Raw genomic sequence first — 24,722 nt, forward strand, 5'->3', positions numbered from 1 at the left:
ATGGAAGATTCTTGGCTTTGTCCTCTCATATGCAATGTAAAGAGCCTATGTACATAGTTCAAAATAAATAACTATATCTCTGCAAAAGACAAGCATCATGAATTTGCACATCAGATTATTTGATATTTTTTTCTTAGAAGCATTCAGTGGCACTGGTCCTCAGGACCAGTATGACTAAGACACTTCTCACTGGTCAAGTAACTGAGTCTTTTCATGACTTATTCAGAAGACTGCAGCTATACATGATGAATGATCCCAGCAGTTCCATTTGGTAAATGCAGTAATTTTGAAATGAATGCTGACAATAGCTCTAACTCATGCATAAGGGGCACTATAGAGATGAAGTACACATGAAGTATTTATTCTAGTTAAAACGTGCAATCAGAATCTAATTCTTTTATACCATTAAAATCCTGTTATTCGCCATTTATCTTCCCCCTCACATATCATACGTTCTTTATTGTTGACGTACGCACATCCATTCTAAATTAACACCAGGATGCCAGGCATCAAGTTTACTTTTCTTTTTTCTTGTTATTTTCTCTCTAGTCAATAAATCTGTTAATATTAAGTACCAGGACTGATAAAACCATGTAAAGTATTTAGTTTTGTTCATATAATCATCACAATTCAAGCCTTCTAACCAAATGAAGTGTTATGATTTTAACTGCATTCTGTATTTAACATGACAAAGTTATTGCTGAAAATGGTCCATGTGATCAGCCCTCCTACTAGTTAACTAAATAATAAAAAATAAAGAAAGAAATACATACAAGGAACTAATAACTAATACAAATGAAACCTAAAAAGATTATGGCTCTGATATATTTTATTTAACTTTTTCTTTATTTATAATTCTATTTAATTTTTGACAGAAGCTGCCCAATATATCAGTTCATTACATTAACCTTTACAAATCAGTACTTCTAGACTTGGAATTCCTTTGTGACATATAGGACATTGACCCATGGCTTCACCTTTTTTTACTAATTATTAAGTTTTATAACCCCAAGTTCCACATTGATTATTATTAAGCCATTTCAAAAAGTCTAAAGCAATGCAAGCAGGTGAAACTAAAGTTTGTGATAATGCTGGTATGGAAGGTATTACTGAAGTAGGAATTAAAGGATACAAAATAAATGCTATTGAGTACAAAGGGATGATTCATTTGGAATATTTTTTTTTTTTTTTGCAAAAAGTGTGGTGGGGATTTAATATACTCCATGTAGGAAAAGTAGAAATCCTACACAGAGTGTACTGCGGCCATGTCTGTGGCTCCCCCTCGGCAGTGAACCTTGCATATTAATGAAAGTGCACTACTGAAAGAGACCCATGTAACATGGTTACAGAATCAGTGTAGGGGGTGTGTTACAGCGTCTGGAGATGAGTTGCAAACCTCCTACACTGTTAAAGTGCTGAATGGCACTGAAATATAAAAGTTACATAATTTATTATCGTTTTTTTTTTTTTTTTTTTTTTTTTTTATGTGTGTGTGTTTGTGCAGTGCGCAGCAGCACTTAGCAATGGACATGTGCCAGGCATCTAAAAACAGAAACTGGATACTTTTAATTTTAACTTAAAGGTCATGTTTAAGAATAGCTGAGCATGTTTACGCAGTGCAGTGGGGTGCTAAGCAGTGCTTAAATGTAGATGAGAGCTATATACAAATGTATAACAGTAGTAATCATATTGATGTAGCTGAATGATTAGAATCATGGGACTGTGTGCAGTAGGTGCACGGTTTGAATACACCAACAGGCCATTCAGCTTTTGCATCTGATAGCAAAGTTTTATAAATTATTTTTTTATTTTATTGATGTATGCATTGACATATGTTAACCATGGTAGACCAGCCGGGCCAGAAGCCCATTATCAGTGGAGATCTGAGGAGAAAAGGTCCAGTTACACACAAGTCTACAATACCTAAAATGCACACTCCAAGATAAAGAAATTAAAATACATAAGTTCAGGAAATATAGAAGCGCAATACATATACATAATAATAAAGTAGTATTAATGAACAAATAATTTAATATTATTTGTTGTTTTAATATTTGTAAATGTAGATTGCCCTTCGCTAAGCTCTGTTAAGCACTGCTAACCCAAGCCAAGCAGTGCTTAAACAAGACCCATTTTAGCAGTACTTAGCAATGTGCAGCCCCACTTAGCTTGTTTGGGCACTGCTAGGCAATCCACGTTTAAGCAGTCCTCAGCTCAGATAAGCTGGTTTGTGCACTGCTAACCACTGTTGAGCATTTCCAGTTTAAGAACTGCTCATCTGAGTGCAATGGGTTTGCATTGTGCAAAGCAGAGCGCCACATTTTTTAAAAATGGCCCAATGGTAGCAAAAGGTGGAAAAGCAGCCTTATTTAAGGGCAACAGGTGGGAATACAGCAGCTAGCATCTGTAGGAGTTTGATCTTGAGAGAGACTATGACAGGAGTTGTTGAGGATGAATGCTTCCAGGCACAGCAGTGGGGCATTTTGGAGTCCAGGGACATGGTTGGACTCCTTGTGAAGACCATGACATCCATCTGCTGCAGAGCCAGTACCAGGGGTTGGAATATAAATCAGAGGCTTGTGAGTGGCTGGCATGCAACCTCACCATTGCAACTGGTATCCCCTGCACAGGTGAGCAGGTGCATCATCCTTATGATGACCTGAAGCATAAGAAGAGGGATCTCTTAGCCACATGGATCCAAGATGCTCAGACTGATAATGCCCCACAAGTTTGAAAGTATTGTACACATTGTTTTACCAAAGTCTAGTATGAATATGTGATAGACAGGTAAGCATACTGGTATTTTTCTCTCCTCACAGCTGCAGAGGAGAGAGCTCACAACCTGGAGGCCCATGCAGGGTACCTGGCCAGGTTGTGCCGTGAGTGTGGTGAGCATAAATATATCTTGCAATCTATAGTAATATAAATAAATAAGAATATAGTAGTAACTGCCAGTATGTGTATTCTGTTTTGAGTGTACTGCAATGAATGTGGTCATAGACCTGGACTGATATAAGTGAGTAATGCCAGGTACAGTTCAATATAGATGAAAGCATGAAACCTGCTAATATTAAGGAAAGAAAGTTGCAAATGCATTAATAATGTTAAAGAAATAAAAGTTTATACCATATTAATAATGTTAATAGATTCATAGGTTCATAAGTAGGTGCTAGGCTATCAGCCCAAGGGCCTAAGTTAGCCTAGCCAACAAGGTTTCCTGGCTTACGCCACCCAAAAAAGTTAATTTCTTGTGCCCCTGTCGAGCAGAGCCACAGAAGTGATCCTGGGGGTGTATTTCCTATTTCCCATCCACTCATCAAGATTATTCTCTGAGTGCTAATGAGGAACTTTGCTTGACATAGATGGGTAGCTTGTTCCAGAGTATAGGAAGTCTCTGGGACAGGACTCTATCCCCCCAGCATGTCTTGTTTATTGTGGTGACAAAGTTTAGGTCCCTATAGTGTGTAGCTCAGAGGGACTGGTATTTCTTTAGCTGTAGCATGTCCAACAGCTCTGGGTTTAACATAGCATTATATATTAGGCAGAGATCTCTTCAGAGTAGGTGATATGCTACAGAGTAAAGCTGGAGTTTTTTTTGAGACGATCAGTGTAGGGCATCTGTTTGAGGCCAGTAATCCTCTTTGTGAGGTACTTCTGTGGCATTTCCAGCTGCTGTAGATGTCTTGTGAGGTACATTCCAAAAGGGACATTGTACTCTATAATGGGTCTAATGAGTGTCTAGTAGAGGGGAACAATGACTTCTTTTTTCCTGGATGAGAACCCTTTTGTGATGAGCTGTGCCAAATAGAAGGATTTCCTGACTACTGTGGCAATGTGATTATCAAAGGAGAGACTACTATCCACCTGGGTCCAAGGTCTCTTATCACACATTCAGTGTTAAGTTGACTGCCATTTATATGGTAGCTCATGGGTGCAGAGTTTTTACCAAAGGGGATGACAATGCACTTTTTGGCATTGAGCTTGAGGCCATGCTTCTGACACCAGGCATCTGCCTCAGTGAGGCCCTTTTGTAGGATGTCCACATCATTTCGGGACTCAACTATGGCTCCTAGTCTGCAGTCATCTGTGAACTTCGTTAGCCAGAGACCTTGTGTGTTAGCCTGTATTTCAGAGAAGTAGATGTCAAACAGGAGAGGTTCCAGGACTGAACCCTGTGGTAATCCACTTGTCACTGGTTTGAAGTCAGATTTGGAGTGTGCAACTTTTACAGTGTGGGTTCTGTCAGTGAGCCAGTTGGCAATCCATCTTGTGAAGTAGGAATTTATACCTAGAAAAGTGAGTTTAGCTATAATTCCAGAATGGGGGATGGTGTTGAAAGTCTTGGTGAGTTCCAGATAGGCTGAGTGAACCACCTTACCCTCGTCTACGGCTTTGATGGCTGCCTCAAAAATGTCGATCAGGTTCAAAAATGTCGATCAGGTTCAGAAGGCATGATCTGCCTTTCACAAACCTGAACTGGGTGGGGTCCAGAGTTTGGAGGTTACCAATGTCTTTGTTTAGGAGTTCCATGATGATACGTTCCATGGCCTTGCAGAACCGGCTCGTCAGGCTAATAGGGCAATAGTTCCCAGGATCAGTGGTGTCTCTCCATTTGTGGACTGGGATAACTGTTGCTGTGCACCATTCACTGAGCATAAAGCCTGACATGAAACACGATTGAACATGGTGCTTAGGTGGGGAGCCAGTTCATTCTGAAGTTCATGTAAAACGCTACCTGAGATGTTGTCCGGTCACATGAATGCTGTGTTTTTTCTTTTAGAGAGTGCAGCTTTTACCTGCATAGATGTGATTACAGGGACTCTGTATTCTTCCTTTATAGATATGGGCCCTTTAGGGGGTGAAAGGGTGATAAAGTTAGCACTGAACCTATCTGTCAGGATGTTGGCTATAGCAGTTGGTTCTGTAATTTCCATGCTGTTGTGCTGTAACTCAGAGCAGATATGGGTGTTGCAATTGAGATTCTTGACATAGCTATACAATGCTTTGTAGTTGCCCTTAGAATCAGTGGTGATTTTGTTTTTGTAGCTAGCTTTTGAGGATCATATAAGGGATCTCAGCTTCTTACTGAGGCTGACCAGGGAGCTCCTCCACTCATGGGATTTTACTCTCTTTTGCAACAGTTTCTTTCTTCTGTTGTAGAGTTTGTTTATGGCAGGGGACCACCGGATTGGCTTCCTTTTTTGGAGGATAGTGTCTTGGTTCTGTTTGGGATAGCATGATCCATGCACTCGTGTAAGTGCTTATAGACTCCATTTGTGTACTGTTCCGCAGTCGTAACTGTATTGTCCATCTGCATGGGTTTCATGAAGTTCACCACTTCTGTCTTAAGAAGCTTGAAGTTGGCTTTGGAGAAATGTTTTACCGTAGTTTCCTTAATGGTGGATGGGGGCGTGATGCAGATATCTAGGGTGATTAGCTTATGGTCGGATCTGACCTATGTTGTTGGCCTTATGCCATAACTGTTACTGACATGCTGTTACAGTACTGACTGTTATCCCAATTATTATTGTGGTCTATATACTATGCAATGCTATGTTACTGGGTTATGTGATTTGTTCTGGCATGCTGTTACAACTAACCACATGTTCTCTTCATTACTAACCTATACATTATGAAACACCTCAACACCATAGCTCAAATGGGTAGGCTGGTTCCCGTGGAACCACCTCCACTATCTCAACCTGGAGCTGCCCCGTCTGCTGGTCTTGTACCACCTATGGGTGGAATTGCCTCAAGGGATGGGGCTAATCCCCACAGGAGCAGACACATAGAGGGAGTGGTCACCAGGCAACAGCTCCCAGGCATAGTGCACAGGATTGTTCCACAAGGGTTTGATGAGTGACTACACTGGATTGAAGGCAGACTGGCAAACCTGGAAGGGCAGGCTGGCACCAGCACCCAGTCCCCAGCACAGCCACCTTCAGGGCCATGAAGGAGCAGTGGTGACTGCCCATGTGTGGGAAGACCAGTCCCACTGCTGCCTTCTGGGAGCACTTGTTTCTCTGATTCGACAACACCCTCCCCATCCAAGGTGTTTACCCCCCTTATGTGTTAAACACCACCAATGTCTGCTGTTTAGTCTGTCTTGTCTGTTTGCAAATCCTACCTCTCCTACCCAACTTAACTCCCCACATGTACCTATATCCCTTCCCCAACATTCCACTCTCTCCTTAAAAAAAAAAGGTGCATCTGTCCCTCAAAAAAAAAAAATAAAAAATATATATAAATATATGTATATATATATATATATATATATATATATATATATATATATATATATATATATCGCCCCATACATAGGTCTCCATTTCAGCCCATGTACACTGCCCACAATCAATCATTACAGCAATTAATCAACAAAGTTATGTCACTCACACCCCCCTTTCTGGGTTGTAAGACTCCAAATTCCATATTGTCCACAACCAGCACAGCTGTTGCTGTACAAGAAATGGACAGCTATGGTCCTGTCCTACATCTGTCCTGCACATCCCTACTTTACATTTTTCCCCCATGCTTGCCCTCATTTCACCACTTTCCTATTGCCCCTTTTTTCGTTTCATTTTTTGGAAATAATGTGGGTTTAAGTGGAGCAAAGCGGCCTACGAGCCACTTAAACTCACTTAAATCTGCTTAAATCTGCTTAAAACTGCTTAAAACTGCTTTAATCTCCTTATATGTTCTTGACACTGTTATGCACATTAGCAAAACAACCACCCCTGTGGAGTTTTGAACCCAGGACCCTGTCAACTGCAGCATAGTGCATTAGCCCACTAGGCCACGTAGCTCTAATGAATAGTAGCTGTTTCCATAAACATATCCTGATTGCCAGTGACAGACTACTTTTACATATAATGGGATAAATGAGAGCATACTTGTTATTGTGATGCAGACACCAATTGAGTACACAGCCAAATACATGTTGATGGGTGTATGTGAGGCCTACAATAGCAGGTACAGCTGACAACTACACAGACTGTGGCAGAATGACCACAGTTGTGCCACTTACTTTTGACATGGTTGTCACAGAACCTATTCTGTGTGCTGACATACTGGCAAGGTTACAAAATGATGCCAGACAGTTCATTGTCACACGTCATTCCCATCCGAACACACATGTTCACGCAAATCCTTTGTAACAGACTGTATGCATGCACATATTTCTTGCAAATACACCTGCTGTAATATTGCCTCTGTAGCTCTATCTGTCACATTCCTAGCATGCTTTACATTTGATACCCACAGTTCTGGCTTCCATTCCAGTCTGTTGCACATCAACTACATGCTTATCAATACAACAAATAAACAACTGAGCCTTGCAATTTCCAGCAAAACTGGTTGCTGCTACTGCAGTCACTGCCACCCATATTAGCATGTCAAAGGCCTGTTGTTTGGGATACACTTTGCAAGTATGTATAGGTGTCCTAAATGTCGCCTACCACTCTCTGGAAGGCACTATTACATCTCATATGTACCAGAGGCACATGCCTCACCTGAACTGTGAAGGGTACCTCACCCTGGCTATACTGTGACAACAGAGCTGACACTGCTACCTCACTGACATATACAGCTTGCTGTCCTCCAATGTGTTCACAATCCCAGTATGACTCCTGGCCAGAATGCAGCAGCTGCAGCCAGTGACATATATGGCAGTATGTTGAGCTACCTGCTACAGACCTTCCATACCTCACAAACACCTAGAACAGGGAATCCACACAACACCAATACATAAAGGGATGGGGGGACGGTTAAGTGACAGGGATATGTGTCACAGTCTTCCCCTACAAATATACATGGCTGATAGACCAGCGGCTACTGTAACAGCATGCATATTCTGATGCAAATGATGTATGACACTCACGTCTGTCTGTCTCCTTATTGACCTCAACCTACACTGTTAAACAGTAAACTGCCACATAAGCAGACAGTCTGTTCACAATGGCCAAACATAGCATGCAAAATTATGGACATACCACATAAATCAAAACAGCGGACAGTATTTCTACCTACTCTCTGTGATACTGTAGTCCCCACACCTCAATAATGTCCTCACAAGCCAGGAAAAGAGCCAAGGCCTACATGCAGGCCTGAAATATAGCACTGTGTTGCCATGTCATTGGCTAATGAAAATGCAACCCCGCTGTTCTTGATGCAGTTAGCAAGTGTGAGCACAGACTGGTGCACAGACAATTACCTGTTCATGAGTATTACCTACAAAAGGCAAGCTGCTGCCTATGGTACACAGGTTTGTGACTTTGTTTATGAAGACAGACTGCACTATCCTAGCATTATACCACTGGATTTCTGCACATAAAGATGTACAGCACTATACCAGGTATGTAATAGAATTTCCCATGTAATGGATGCAGATGGGGGGATGCAGTCATGGGAAATAGGGATTACAACACTAGGTCTGTAGTTCATGTCATGGAATGACATGCTACTGTTAGTCAGCTTTACAGCACATTCATGCTTCCCTTTTGGCTCTGTCTGCTGTGACATACATCACAACTCTGGACCCTGAGTCCCCCCAGCAATGGGCACCTCATGTATAAATGCTACTAGATTGTGTATTAGACAATAGTGACAGTAAGTACTGGTGGATACAGCTGGTATATCACATGCTGTACTGTCAGTCTGCTCCTCTCAATTTGTGAATGTCACACAGGCAGGGTTCAAACATTGTCCAGGTGTCTCTGACTGTTCCTGATGTACTCAGGATAGGTCACTGTGTATTCTACACCAGTATCTCATCACCTGAGAGCTATGGCTAGGATACGTGTTGACCCCCTACACCAGGACATTGGGTTATAGCCAGTAGCAGTGGGTGGACACAGGCTCTGCCTCCACAACAGAGTGTAGATATCGAGCATGTTACATAAGGCAATGAATACAGTACCCGATATTAATGTATCACAACTGATTTCTAAGGTGTCTGGTGTGTGACAGCCAGATTCCCCATAGTCTGCAGTCTGGAAACAACCATGACGTATTGTCTTATTGTTTTTCAGACCTCCACATTTGTCTAGCAGAGGGTCCGCATATATCAGGCACATGTACACATTCTGCAAACATCTCTGTACTGTGGATGTTGGGCACCTACAAGGATGATACCCTACAATATGCTTGCAATGCTGTCTGTAATTGTGTCACACATATGTTGCTGGAATGTCCTCATACACCTGTAGTGCTACTCACCTATTTGTTGGATGGTGGCTGTAAGACATGGTACTGGAACTTCGCCCATAGGGGACACACCACAGTAGATGGCAGTGATGGGTGGGGACACATAACAATGCAGTCCATCATAACACACAGGACCATAACTGGCATACATATGATCATACAAGATTATTAGGCTACTGGCCTTGAGGTCCTCATAACTGTAGCGTGCAGTTTAGCCCATGTGTATGCAATTCAGTACCCAATGCCCCAGACCAACAGGGACAAGGGTGTTATCCCAAGGGTGTATGTCCTATTAACCATCTACTTATCCAGGTCTAGCCTGAAAAGGTGCAAAGAGGTACACTGCATGATATGGACAGGGTGTCCATTCCACAAGTGGGTGAGTGTGTGGGATACAAATCTGACCCATCAATGAGTCTTGTTGATGTCACAGACCAGGTTGAGGGTGTGTGGATGGGTTGATAGAGTGGAGCTTGACTTGCAGTTGTGCAGCAGTCCCATCAAGGTGGAATCCGTGATAGCCTTGTATGGCAGACTGAGGTAATCTCTGAGGAGTCTGTATGAAACTGGCTAGAGGGATGGGCTTATAGCCTATCTGTGTATGGTAGCTGTTTGAGGCCCTGGTATTCCCTCATGAGGAACCTCTGTGATCACCCCAGCTGCTGTATGTGCATTGTGAGGTACATGACAAAAGGGCCATTATACTCTATAATGGGCCATATTAGGGGGGATGACAAGGATGTTATGAACCCCCATATCCCTAGATGACATGCCCTTATGTATGAGGTCGGCCATGTAGAAGGCTTACCTTACAATGGAAGCAACATGGTGGTCAAATGTCATGTTGCCATCAACCTGTGTGCACAAAACACTTTCAACTGACTGTGTGTTTAGGATGTTGTTAATACTGTTATAATATGTGGTGACGTCACTCACCCCAAAGGGGATGATGCTGCATTTCATGGCATGCAGCCTGAGGCCATGTTTCTGGCACCAACCATGTGTCTGAGGGGGTGTATATTATGATATCCCATGCTCAGAAGAGTGAATGACACATAATCGACCCCATGTAAGTGAAAGCTTACAACGTCAAAACCTCAGAACAGGCATTTTTTTACCTTGGGAAAAAATTGCTGTTTCGAAACAAAAAAAAAAAACCCTGTAAAACATTGCATAATGTGGGGGTGAAGCCCCCCCACTTAAATATACCAACTCCAAGATCACACTACAGTGCCAAAAAGACAAAGTAGCGAAAGCGGCCAAACTAATTCTTTCCCAGGGAGAAAGAATTCGCTGAAAAGCTGCTTTGCTACTTTGCCTTTTTGCACTTTTCAGTTAGACAAAGACCCATTCGACAACCTGCATCTGCAACAGCGTAATAGGGAGCCGTGTCTTAATGAGACCCTCTTGGCAGATGTCCACATCAGTGGGGAATGTCGTGACAGCACCCAGCATGCATTCTTCTGCATATATGGTCGGCCATAGCCCTCTGGTTGTGACCTGCATCTCAAAAGGATAAATCACACATAAGAGAAGCCCAAACACAGAATACTGGGTTAGTCTGCTTGTTATGAGTCTACCACTTGAGGTAGCTTCCCCTATGTGGACTAGGTGGGCTCTGTCAGTGCACCAGTGTACTACCCATCTAGTAACATATGGACTGATGCCTTGTTGGGAGCATATATCTATTATGTGCAAGTGGGGAATACTGCCAAAGTCTTTGGCCAGGTCAAGGTAGGCAGTGTGCACTGACTCCCCCTCCTCCATGGCTTTGGTGACTGTGTCATAGAGATCAACCAAATGTAACAGACATGATCCCCCTTGACAAAGTCTAACTGTGTGTGTTGGAGTATGTGGAGCTTGCCAATGTCCTTGTTAATGAGGTTCGTTATAAACTGTCCCATGGCCTTGCACATCAAACTAGTTAGGCTGATGGGTCTATAATGTGCCAGACTGGTGGATGCCCCACCTTAGTGTAAAGGGGTGACAGTAGGTGTCCTCCACTTGCCTGGGACAAAGGCTGTATTCAGGTTTTGGTTGAATACATACACTGCCTTCTGATGCTGCAAGGTCATGCTTGAGGTCATGTAGGATGAATCCTATAATGTGCTCAGATCCCATGGTGGCTGTATACCATGACTATGAGATGGCACTGATAACCTGTTCCCTACATATAAGGGGAAGGGGGCACGTAGTGGGGATGATGGGGGGACAGGGGGTGAAGCTTGCACTGACTCTGTTAGGCATCACGTATGCTTTACTTACAGCACTTGTATATCTGGTTTCCTTTACCACCATTACTGAACAGATTTGAGTGCTTCCTGTGATGTTGCAGACATATGGGAAGAAAGAGATATGATTGTCTTTAATGGATGTCACCAATGTGGGCTCGGGGTTTGCTTTGCAGGATTCCAGTAGTGCTCTTATTTGTTTGTGCAAGCTAAGGAGACATTGCTTCAAACTGGGCACCTGCACCTTCTTTGTCTCGGACAGCAGTATGTAATCCCTGTTATAAACACTATTTATTGCAGATATCCACCACAAAGGTTTACGTATCCTTGCAGAGGATGATGTAGTCCTGTCAGGTATACCTGACTCCATGCATGTATACAAATGCATGGATAGCACTTTCGTGTAGTTTTGGATATTGTTGACAGTTCCTACAGAGAGGGTGGGGGGTGCAAAGCTGTTTATACCATCCCGCAGGAGGCTGTAGTCAACTATGGAGTTGCTTGTATGCCTGACCCTAGCTAGATGGGTATTGTGAGATGGTGACCACAAATGTGACCGCTTTATGGTTGTTTTAACCACAAAGGATGATACTGTATGGTTGATGCAATGGTTACCCATTTTGTTTAATGTCATCTCCAACAGACATTCACCTCATGTGGGGGTAGCATGTAACTGCTCCAAGGTGTTTGTATTTCTACTGTTGGTGGATCTCTGGGCATTTGTGTGCTGACATGAGTACAACCTACAATGTATGTTTGTGTAGTTAAAGTCACCCAGAATCAGGGTACACACTTGAATCCTGATAGGGTTGATCAGAACCATATAGGCAGAATGGGCTTCCTGGTCACATGTGGGGGCTGGCAGATACTTATGCTTTGAATAGATGTCTTTGCAATGGTTAACTGCCCCAGCAGTGTCCCCTGGGCTTCTTAGTTTTTGAACAGCCTGGAGGTGTGTATGTCTTTCATATATAGTGAAACCCCATATCCCATGACTTTACTGCCCACACCTTGGGGTATGACTGTATGATAAGATGGTTGACCTTGTAAGGCTGGGGAGCTCTCTGCAACTTTGAACTATGAGTCTTTGACTGCACAGATGTCACCATTTCCCAAGGTTAAGACTGCTTGCAATGAGCACAGATTCATGTTTAGACTGCTAGCATTTAGCAGCATTGCCTTCAATTTACGATGTGCTGACAGTTGCATGTTGGTAGTGCTAACCTCACCACTTTCCCTAATAAAGGCATTATGGGGGTGTCAAGAAACATTGCCAGATGCCTGAAGGCCAGTTGAGACAGATGGAGGCCTTCTCTGGCAAAGCATCATGGTCTGTTGATCATATCATCCCAGGCTGCCAGGTACTGAATTCTCCTGGAATGGCACCTGAAACCAAGCCAGTTGTTAAGGTCAATCATTTCCTGATTGTATTGTGGAATCATTCAGGGTGATAGCGGAATGCTGCATAAGGCTAGAGACATACCTGCCTAGGACACATAATCAGCATGCTTAATCATGTAATAGGTTCATAGGTTCATAGGTAGATACTAGGCTATCTGCCCTAGGGCATTTATAAGCCTAGCCAGAGTGTATTTGGCTTCCGCCTCCCTATTAGATTAGCCTATTATGCCTCTGTAAAGTAGGTCACAGAAGGTACCCTTTTAAGATTAGTTTACTGTGCCTCTGTCTAGCAAGGACACAGAAGAGATCCTAGGGGTGAATTTGCGATTTCACATCCACGCGTCCAGATTTCGCTTGAAGAGGGTCGGCGTGGGGCTATGTCTAACATGAATTGGGATTCTATTCCAGAGTGAGGGGAGCCTCTGGGAAATTAATTTGTCCCTCCAGTATGTCTTATTTATTTTTGTGCTGAGGTGTAGGTCTCTGGAGCGTGTAGCTCTAAGGGACTTGGATTTTTTGAGGTGGAGCATGTCCATTAATTCTGGGTTTGACATGGCTTTGTACGTCAGGCATAGATCACCTCTGAGTAGGCGGTAAGCAAGTGAGTAGAGCTGGAGTTTCTTTAGTCGAGCTGCATAGGACATGTTTGTAGCCCATGATCCTCTTGGTGGGGTACTTTTGGGGTCTCTCCAGTTGCTGCAGGTGTCGGGTAAGGTACATCCCAAAAGGGGCATTGTATTAAATTATGGGCCTGATGAGTGATGAGTAGAGGGGCACAATGACCTCTCTTGATCTAGATGCAAACCCTTTTGTGATAAAGTGGGCTATACAGAAGGCCTTTCTAACCACTTTGGCAATGTGATTATCAAAGGAGAGATTACTATCTACATTGGTCCCCACATCTCTAATTACTTCTTCCGTACTTAATGGATTACCACCTATGTGGTAATTTGTGGGCACCTTGTTTTTCCCAAAGGGGATGACTATGCACTTTTTAGCATTTAGCTTGAGGCCGTGGCTCTGGCACCAAGCATCCATCTCTGTGAGACCCTTTTGGAGGATGCTTGTATCAGCTGGAGATTCGATTATGGCCCCCAGTTTGCAGTCATCTGCAAACTTTGTCAGCCATAATCCCCCTGTGTTAGCCTGAACCTCAGAGAAGTATATACCGAACAAGAGAGGTCACAAAACTGAGCCCTGTGGGACACCACTTGTAACTGGTTTGGATTCGGACATGTCACCTGTGATTCTGACCATGTGGGTTCTATCTCTGAGCCAGTTTGCAACCCATCTTGTGATATAGGGGTTGATATTTAAGCTGGTAAGCTTATTTATGATGCCCGAGTGGGGTATTGTGTCGAAGGCTTTTCCGAGGTCCAGGTAGGCTGTGTGGACTACCTTTCCCTCATCTATGGCTTTGGTAACTGTTTCAAAGAAATCAACTAGGTTTAAGAGGCAAGATCTGCCCTTAACAAAGCCGAATCGGGTAGGGTCCAGTGTCTGGAGGCTCCCAATTTCTTTGTTTAGGAGTTCCATGATAATACGCTCCATAGTTTTACAGACCAGACTAGTCAGGCTTATGGGGCGATAGTTTCCGAGGTCCATTGTGGCAACACCTTTGTGAAGTTGGACCACTGTAGCTGTACGCCATTCTTTGGGTACATATCCTGTAGTAAGGCTAGGTTTGAACAGTGACTTAATGTGAAGGTTCAGTTCTTCTTGGAGCTCGTGTAAGACACAGCCAGGGACACCGTCAAGTCCCATAGATGCTGTGTTTTTTGCTTTGGAGAGGACAGCTTTCACCAGTGCATCTGTGATGTTAGGGAGGTTACATTCAGTTGGGATAGGCATTTGCTTTTTTGGGGGTAAGGGGGGGAGAAGTTTGCACTGATCTGTCTGCCAGGATGTTGGCTATGTCTGTAGGTTTGGTATATTTTGTACCATTATGCAACAATTCAGAGCATATCTGGGAGTTTTCGCCCATGTTCCTGACATAACTAAAGAAGGCCTTGTGATTATCTTTAGTGTCTAGGGCAATTTTTCTTTCGAAACTGGCCTTTGATGATTTTATGAGGGATCAAAGTTTCTTGCTAATACTGATCAGAGATGCCTTTCCTTTTTGGGATTTTGTTCTGTCATGTAGTAGCTTCCTCCTTCTGTTGTATAGCTGATTTATGGCCGGGGTCCACCAGACCGGTATCCTGTTTTTGGAGGAGTGAGTCTTGGTTTTATTTGGGATAGCACGATCCATGCATTCCTGCAAGTGCTCATAGAATGCATTTGTAAAGGATTCTGCAGATTGGGCTGTATTATCCTCTGGTCCAGGGGCTTTGAAGGATTCCACCTCAGTCTTGAGAAGTGCAAAGTTGGCTTTTGAGAAATTCTTTACAGTGATTTCCTTGGCTGGGGGTGGGGACGGAATATGGATGTCCAGGGAAATTTGTTTAGGGTCTGATCTTACCAATGAGGGGTTTACCTCTGGTGTGGAACATAGAGTCCCCATGTTGGTGATAACCAGGTCAATTATGTCATTCCCTCTTGTGGGAGTGGTGACCAGTTGTTCCATTGCGTTAGAGTTTATAAATTCAAGGATTCGTTGTGCAAGGGTGTTTGGGCTTGAGTAGTTTTCCCAGTCAATGTTTGGGTAGTTGAAGTCACCCAATAACATAGTGTTTGGAGAGACCTTCATATTCTCCAGTGTTCTCAGGAATGCCAAGTGGGGTTCCTGTAATAGGGAGGGTGTTCTGTAGCAGGCTACAAACTGAAAGGCAGTTTTGCCCACTGTTAGTTGCACATGGATGGTTTCCGATGCTTCGTGCAGTGCCACTAACCTGGAGGTGTAGGTATCTTTGATGAATATGGATACTCCCCCTCCTTTTGTGCTTTGGTCCAAGTTTTGGGGCCGAAACGCAGATCTCACTGCATATAGTCCAGGAAGATACGTCTCAGGTCAGCAACACCAACTTGGACTGTGACAAACTCATAACAGTACCTGTTGGTGAGAGACAGCAGTGTGATATGGCAGATTCTGGCACCTGACAGATGAGAAACTGTGACCTTCTCCATATACAGCCTGGTGAGAGGCACATTTGTGTGTCTCACAACGGAGTCTCCTATGACTAATATGTGTGATTAATGGTGATGCCTTTGTGGCTGTTGGTCGCAGGTGTGTGGCTATGCATGGTGTGTGCTGTGGAATGCTGTGGAGTTCACATGTGTCTTTGCCTCAGAGGTCTCCTTTGTTTGCAGATGTGTATGTTGAGGACCACCACATATGTGTGTGTGTGTGTGTTGTGTAGGTGTGGGTGGTGTGTGACGTGTACTGATTGTCTCAACAACCTGCGCATTGCCAGATATGTAGGCTTGAGAGGGAGATACCATGGACTGTATGTTCCTAATGTCATTGCATCTCTCACAAATTGTGTTCCTTGGTGGTATTGTAGATGGTTACCCATGTACATTAGGCAGTTACTACACTGTGCCAGGATGCCCATATCAACCAGACTGGCAGGGGAAACTGCAGGATATTGTCAAGCCATATTTTCCAGAATCTGATGGAGGAAGGCCAGGGAGACCTAAGGGGAGGGCCTACAGCCCAGGTGTTTAAAACAAAAGTAGGAGGCTGACACTACTGCATACAGTGTAGACAGGCTACAAACAAGCTGTAATAGGTGCAACCAAAAAGATGCATTTGAACACCTTACAGAACATGCAGCAAGTAGCAGGAAACAGCAAGATCAGGTGGGTAACACATGATCTATTGCCACTATGTTGCTGATAGCCACATACATATATACATACTGTGGTGATAGATGGTGGGGAGTGATATGGTAGTTAGTGCAGGACAGTGCTAGCAAAAATGGATGTGCAGGGTGTGCACATAATGAAAAGCAATGTATGTGGTCCTGTGATGTGTTCCCCTCTTCTTGTCTTGCAAGAGTGATGTACAGATGTAGAAACTCACCATTTTTAACAGCAGAGAATGATGTCATACTTGATGGACTGACCCTCCATCACCAGATCCTGCTTTCAATGAGCCGCTATAATCAGCAACAACACGCAATACTGTGGGAAGACCTCCTGGTATCTGAAATCAAGTTGGCTACAGGAAAGGAGCTATGAGGAGGTCCGACACCAGGCCACAGATATGATAAATAATGCATGGCAAAGGGCTGCAGCTGTGTCCAGGGACTGTGCTGGCACCAGTGGAGGGCCTGCAACACAGAAAACACTCTCAGCAACAGAGGAGTTCCTGGCAAACCTGGGTTCGGCTGACAGCTTACAAAGATCCATCACCCTATATGTGGTGGAGGTGGGTGGTACAGCTTCCACAGTGGAGGAGCATCCAGGTAAGCCTCCCATGGTTATCACTGTAATACTGTATCAGTCATAGTGGCATCCTCTGCATACCTGTACATGGATGAAAGGTCAATGTGAATTTAGGTGGGTGGTTTGTAATGCACACGTGTGCACACATAGTGTGAATGTCAGCAATGTGGGCCGTATCACACTTTGTACTGTACATGTTGATATATGCACATATTATTCTGCACCAATGCCACATTTGTGTCTGCTGACAATACCTCTCCCCCACAATTCCATAGGTACCTCTGGTGTGACCAGATTCCAACATCCTGTAGCTTGTGAGTATGAAACTGTTTTGTTATGGCTCATCTGTGCCCTAGGCATGTTAATGGCTGTGAGTTTGGCATGGACACAACTGTGAAGCTTAGCCATATTTCTATACTTGTATGTTCACTTGTGGAGGGGTTCACTGCAGTGGATTACATCTGTAATCACAGTAGCATATTTACAGGAGCTGTAACATATTTGCACATATTTTTGTGAAGGTCTAGGCAGTCTGCTATAAAGGGGGGCATTATGGGGGAAACGGGTGAACAGTGTTTTAGGTGAAGGTCCATCACATACACTGACTTCCGCTAATCTCACAGGTGTATAGTACTGGCAACATTAACTGCACATAGCTGCACTTCATGTTGTTAGGGGTTGTCTTGTCTATGTCTGTTGTTTCTGCTTCTATGTTGTGCATGGGATTAGTAATGAGGTGTGGTATGTTGAATGCATTTTTGGCACCTCACATATGTGTGTGTGTGTGTGTGTGTGTGTGTGTGTGTGTGTGTGTGTGTGTGTGTGTGTGTGTGTGTGTGTTGTGTATACCAGCAGACATAATAGGGCAGGAATTCATGTAAGCATGTTGTCTTCCTCCTCACAGGTGACTATGGGGGTTGCAGTTTGTCCCCTACAGAACCTGAGGTCAGTGTCTCATCAGATTCTGATGATGATGGTGGCCATAGTGAGGCACAGGTGAGGATGTTGATGGCTGAATCTGTCCAATGGGTTGACACCCCACCCCCTCCCCCAATGTCCCTACACATATTCAGTATGCCCACACACACACTGTCCACTGCAGCCACAGATATTGGACAGTCAGAGGGTGGTGGCATCGAGCATGAGAGTGTGGCAATTATGGCATCTGTGACTGTTGACTGTAGCCATAGCCAGATGTCTGCTGAGGTTCCACACAGGCAGATTGACGGGGGGTGCTTGAAGGACTGCTGCCCATCTACCACCTGTCAGATGTGTCACATCATGTGTCACTCAATGCAAGGTTTCGGTCCATCATGGAGGCACAGGCATATTCTGGATGCAACACCAGATGGATAATCAGGATCATGGGTGTATCACTGGCATTGGTGATGCCTTACATCATTTCACTGATGTATTCTACAGATGGTGGGGTGTAAAATTGTCACTTTTTAACTGTGCAATGTCTGTGCTTTAAAGTGGGAGTACGGTGTTGGACACATGGACGTAGATCAGCAATAACATCAGCTGAGAGCCCATGTGGCCGTGCACAGTCACAATCCTGCATTGGCAGTACTACTGGCACTAATGAAGGGTGGGTGTTGTCCACACCACAACATGGCAGGCCATGGGCACATGCTCCTGGGTGGTCCCGTGAGGGACACAGACTTGGCAAACAGCAGTCACCATCAGCATGTAGTACCACATCTGACCCTAGGCATGGTGGTGCCAGCGCCACTCCTGGCAGAGCCATTTTCCATATTCATGGCCGGAGACAGTGAATTCTACATTCTGACATATATTGTCCACAGCTGTCCAGTATACCCTCGTGTAGGGTTAGCATGTGGCTTGACTGTGTATGCACATACACTGACACATCACTGTCACATACAGGTCACCACCAGACACAGCTCCTCTCCATGGCCCAGCTGACCCGCTCCCCTCCAGACACCACACACAGTGTCAACTGGTGCCACAGCCCAGGCGTTTGGCAACCCCATACCACACCCTGTGCATGTGATGATCCCTATGCCACATCCCTGTTGTCCATACCTTTGATGCAGGGATATACAAATATATGTCTGATGCACAGGGTGACAATAGTACAGTTAATAGTGATTTGTAGTAGAGTAGTGTTATGCCCTGTAAGGTGCTGTCTGCTGGCATGTGTCATGAGTACACATCAAAGTGTATTTACCTTTGTTCCATGATGCTGCACTGCTGTTAGTATTGCTGACTGACTGTTGTCTCCCAGAACCTTTTCTATTCCAGGTGTTTGTGTGTCTACGCTGTGGGGACCTGGTGCTAATAACGTGGCTCAGAATGGCATGGTGGCAGTGCAGATATGTAACTTGATCAAGTTACGGCTGTATATGTGCAACATTACCTAGGCAGGTATATGTAGAACAGTGTGTCTGGCACAATGTGGGCAGACAGCGTAATCTTGCATGCATGCATACCCCTTGACACAGCATGTTACTGTTGATGAATGTCACCTGGGAGGTCAGTAGGATCTTTGATTCATAGGATCATAGAAGGTTACTAGAATAATGGTCCTGGGTCCTTTACAAGGCTAGCCATTTGTTTATCTCCAACAGTATCATCATTCAGCACCTGTTGTCCCTGTCATTGAGTGACACAAGTGAGACCCCTGGGACAGATTTTTGGTTTCCCATCCATTCATCGCAGTTGTGCTTGAAGAAGGTCTGCATGGTACTCTGACATGAATGGGAAGTGCATTCCTGAAGCAGGGCAGCATCTGGGAGACAAACCTGTCTCTCCTGCAGGTTGTGCTGATGTTGCATATCAGATTCAGGCCTGCCGTGCTGGTAATGTATGAGGAATTGACTCACATATACTGAGCAGCTTTTGAAGGGCAGGGTCCAACATTGCCTTCTAGGTGTAACACAGCCCACCACTGGGCAACCTGTCCAATACCGAGTGGAGCACTACTGATTCCAGCCTGTCTGCATGCGACAGGTGGTATAGGCCATGGATCACCTTTGTGAGTATTACTATGCCTTTTCCAGTTGGTGCAGCTGTCTGGATAAGTACACACCAAGCATGGTGTTGTAGTAAATTATTGTTCTACTGGATGAGGACTATACAGAGGTAATGACCACCTTTTTTCCTGGAGGCAATCCCATTATCTATGAGGTGAACCATGTACAAGGTTTTTCTGACCACTGCTGCTACATGATGGTTGAATGTGACATTGTTATTAAACTGGGTAGGGGGTCTACATTGCAGGGGCAAGTAGTGGGGCCATGTCTTTGCTGAATGGTATGATGGTACAGTTTTCTGCATTTAACTTAAGGCCAGGACCTAGGCATCAGTCTGTACTTGATGTAAAACCCTACTGCAGTGTGTTAACATCATTTGATGGTTCAATGACAGACAGCACACAACTTACAGTTGCTGCAGCCTTGGTCAGTATCTACAAATGTGGGTAGTGGTGGTTAGCATTCATGCTTAGATACATGTAGGTTATTTAGGGGCAGCACCTACTCTCAGGCCCTCAACATGTCTATGTATTACATAGACATAGGCAAGACAGACTAGAGTTGCCACATTATCAAATGGCCAATATGGGACACTTCTTGTTGGATCATGAGAGTTGCCAGAACAAACCACACCCATAAGTTCAAAGGACAGGACTTCTCTTGATTTGCCAATATGACACCTTATTTTTATAGCATTTGTCTAGATTATGCTATTTTGAATAACATTACGGTATTTGTGATGTAAGAACCAATAAAGCTGGCAGAAACACAGATGGCTGAAAACATTTGTTTAATGGTTCCACTGAAGGCGAATTGCCGAGGTACCAGAGCACTGAGCACTTTCATTAAACAAACTTTTTCAGCCATCTGTGTTTCTGACAGTGTCATTGGTTCTTGCATTGGGTGTTCTTGAATTAGTGGTGTGTGGAAAGTTTTTGCTTTTCTTTGGTGGTTTTTTGTCATCAGGTATCTGTGATGTAAAATGATTGCTTTATGCAATTATTACACACACACGTAGGACATGTTTGTTGTCCTACACTGTCAGGACATATGTATTATTTTAGTTGTTTTCAAAGGATACACCTGGCCAATCATGGACTGCAACCTACATGGTGGGACAGTTGGTGGGCCTAACACAGTCACACTGCTGCAAGGGAACATATGGACACACGCACACACAGAAATGACAGCCACACTGCTACAAAGGGATATGCATACAATCACAGAGTTGCCAGTTTTGGGATTAGAACCCCAACCTATTCAGTTATATATACTATAGTACTACATACTTATTGCATGTGCCACAGAGCTATTATGTTTAGTAAGTGTCTAACTATGCTTCTAAGGTGGATGACATCAGTAGGCCCTCAATAAATTGGCAATGGGGGGTTAACAGGTTTGCACAGGCCCTTAATATAGTGCAAATGTTTTGCACACACACACACACACACACACACACACACACACACACACACACACACACACACACACACACACACACACACAGAGGCAAGACAGCCACACTGCTGCAAGGGGATATGTATGCACACATGCAGAGTTGCCAGTTTTGGGATTAAAACTCCTAGTTATCTAATTGTATATACTATAGTACTATGTATTTATTGCATGTGCCATGAAGCCATTATGTTTAGAAAATGTCTAACTGTGCTTCTCAGGTGGATGACATCAGTAGGGCCTGAATAGGTTGCCAGTTGGAGGATTAACAGGGTTGCTCAGAACCTTAAAATGGTATAACCATCACATACACACACACACACACACACACACACACACACACACACACACACACACACACACACACACACACACACACACACACAGCCAAGACAGGCACACTGCTCATGGGGGTATACTTATACACACATATACACTCACTGAGTTGCCATTTTTGTAGAACCTTTACCTATTTTGTTGTATATACTATGGTGCTATATACTTACCTCATGTGCCATGGAGCTTGTGTGTCTGTAACTCTGCTTCTAAGGTGGATGACATCAGCTGGCCCTGTAAAGTAAGCAAATAGGGGTTCATAGGTAGGCACAGGTCTTAAAATGCCATGGCATTGCACACACATAGGCAAGACAGACACACTGCTGGCAGGGGACATACTTACACATACGCACACTGAGTTTCCATTGCTGGGAGTAGAAACACTACCTACCTAGTTGTATATACTATAATACTATGTACTTATTGCGTACACCACAGAGCTTATGTCTTTGGAGAGTATCCAACTGTGCTTCTAAGGTGGATGACATCAACAGGCCCTGTAAAGTAAGCCAATGGGGGATTCACAGGTAGGCACACACCTTAAGATGTATTGGCATTGTACACACATAGGCAAGGCATACACACTACTGCCAGGGAATATGCTTACACACACACAGACTCACTGAGTTGCTGTTGCTGGGAGTAGAACCCCTACCAATCTAGTTTTATATACTATAGAGCTATGTATTTATTGTGCACACAATGGAAAGGACATATACGGAGAGTATGTAACTGTGCTACTAAGGCAGATGACATTAGCAGGCCCTGTAAAGTAAGCCAATGGGGGGTTCACAGGTAGGCACAGGCCTTAAAATATATTGGCATTGCACACAATTAAGGCAAGACATGCACACTGCTGCAAGGGGGATATGCTTACACACACACTCACTGACTTGTCATTGCTGGGGTTAGACACACTTGCTATCTAGTTGTATATAGTGTACTGCTACGTACCTATTGCATGCACCATGGAGCTTATGCATTTGGTGAGTGTCTGCCTCTGCTGTTGGGGTGGATGACATCAGCAGCTGTTGACAGGGAGGCCACTGTTGTGAAGACACTAGTCACAGGGCTATAACATGAGTGACCATTGCACTGACATAGGCTTGTCGGGTATGTGTATACTGCTGTATGTGGAAAATCTACACAAACACACACACACACACACACACACACACACACACACACACACACACACAAACACACACTGTGGCTGATGTGAGATTAGAACCCCACCTTCCTACTATTATACACTACAGCTCATCATTCTAATGGCACATGCCACTGGTTACAATTGCTGTACAACTAGCTGAAGCAATACATCTCTTGTTCTCTTTCTCTATCTCTCTCTCTCTCTCTCTCTCTCTCTCCATCTGTCTCTCTATATATGCTGCTACTCTGACTTGTTACAACCTGCTGTTGTACTAGCCACCATGTATGTAACTAGGAGCTATATGTGGCCCCCTGTCCCTTCTTTATCTCTGGCTTTGTCCAGCTTCTTGCAGTAACAAATAGTGACATATGGGCAGTCTGTAGACCTCCTACCATAGGTGTAGCTCATGTGCAAAATAGTAGGCACACCCAGTCTCAAACCATGAGCACCATCAACCACGGTAATGTACTTAGCCGACTAAGCCATGACAGCCACCAGACAGTGCAGTTAAATTCCTGACACTATCAACCACAGACATACATAACACATCTACCGCTACATATTGTGGAAATGGAACATGTCACCAGGTTGATTGGGACAGCCCTGGGGTTGTGTAGTCTGTTGCTATTACTTTGCAAACATAATTTACTGCAGTTATATTGGAATACTGGTGTGTGAGGGGTAGGTGACTCTAGCATTGTCAGTCAAGTACCTGTCCTATGACTCTGCTGTTTGTAATCTCCTCACATAGTGCAATGGGTTTTGCTGTCTTGGGGCCTACTGCATATTATGGGGTTGCCAGTATTGGGCAGAGAGTTTCTGTTGTCCCACATAGCTGTCAGTTGTCTGCAGCTATCTCGATATCCCACTCTAATCCTTTGCATACATGTGGCAGGTCCAAACCTAAGCTACCATAGCATAGTACTCCATACATTTGTTGTAACAAAGAATGACTTACCTTGGGCCTACAGCTGTTGATATAATGGTGCTTCAGGGTTGATTCTGTCAGATTCATGCAGTACACACCCAATACATGTTAAGGTACAGGTTGTGTGCTGTAGCTGACATCCTTTTTAGTATGTATGTGTGTCAGATTGAGGTGTCAGCCCCTAGGTCCCTAGGGTGTCAGTGCATGTGCTATGTATTGCCTCTTTGCCAAGGCCAGGGCATACTGGTCACACCTATGTCTGTCTACAGGGACAGGCTCAGTGTTTCTCCTCCAAGTCCTCCAGTGGCTATGGGGACCTTGGCACTGGTGGGGGGGGGTTGTGTTTCCCTTCCCTGTGATGTTCCTGCTGCAGCTGTTTCTGCAGGATCATATTGTGGAGCATGGCACATACTGTGAACATGTGTGCACATGTGGCTGCAAAGTACTGCAGGGCTCCACCAGATATATCAAAGCAGGGGAACCGTGGCTTCAGCAGCCCAAACACATGTTCTATGATGTCCCTAGTTTGTGCGTATGCTACATTATGGCATTTTTTGGTAGGGGTGTGTGTGCATTTCTAATGGGTGTCATCATCCATGGTTCCAGTGCATAGCCAGCATCCGCCAGTAGATGGCCATAGGGGAAGTCCCCCCTTGCAAATGTCTGGTCAGCTGTGATGCATGCCA

This window comes from Protopterus annectens, chromosome 5.part1 (genome assembly GCF_019279795.1).
Source record: "Protopterus annectens isolate FY-2018-M chromosome 5.part1, PAN1.0, whole genome shotgun sequence".
Taxonomy (NCBI): Eukaryota; Metazoa; Chordata; order Ceratodontiformes; family Protopteridae; genus Protopterus; species Protopterus annectens.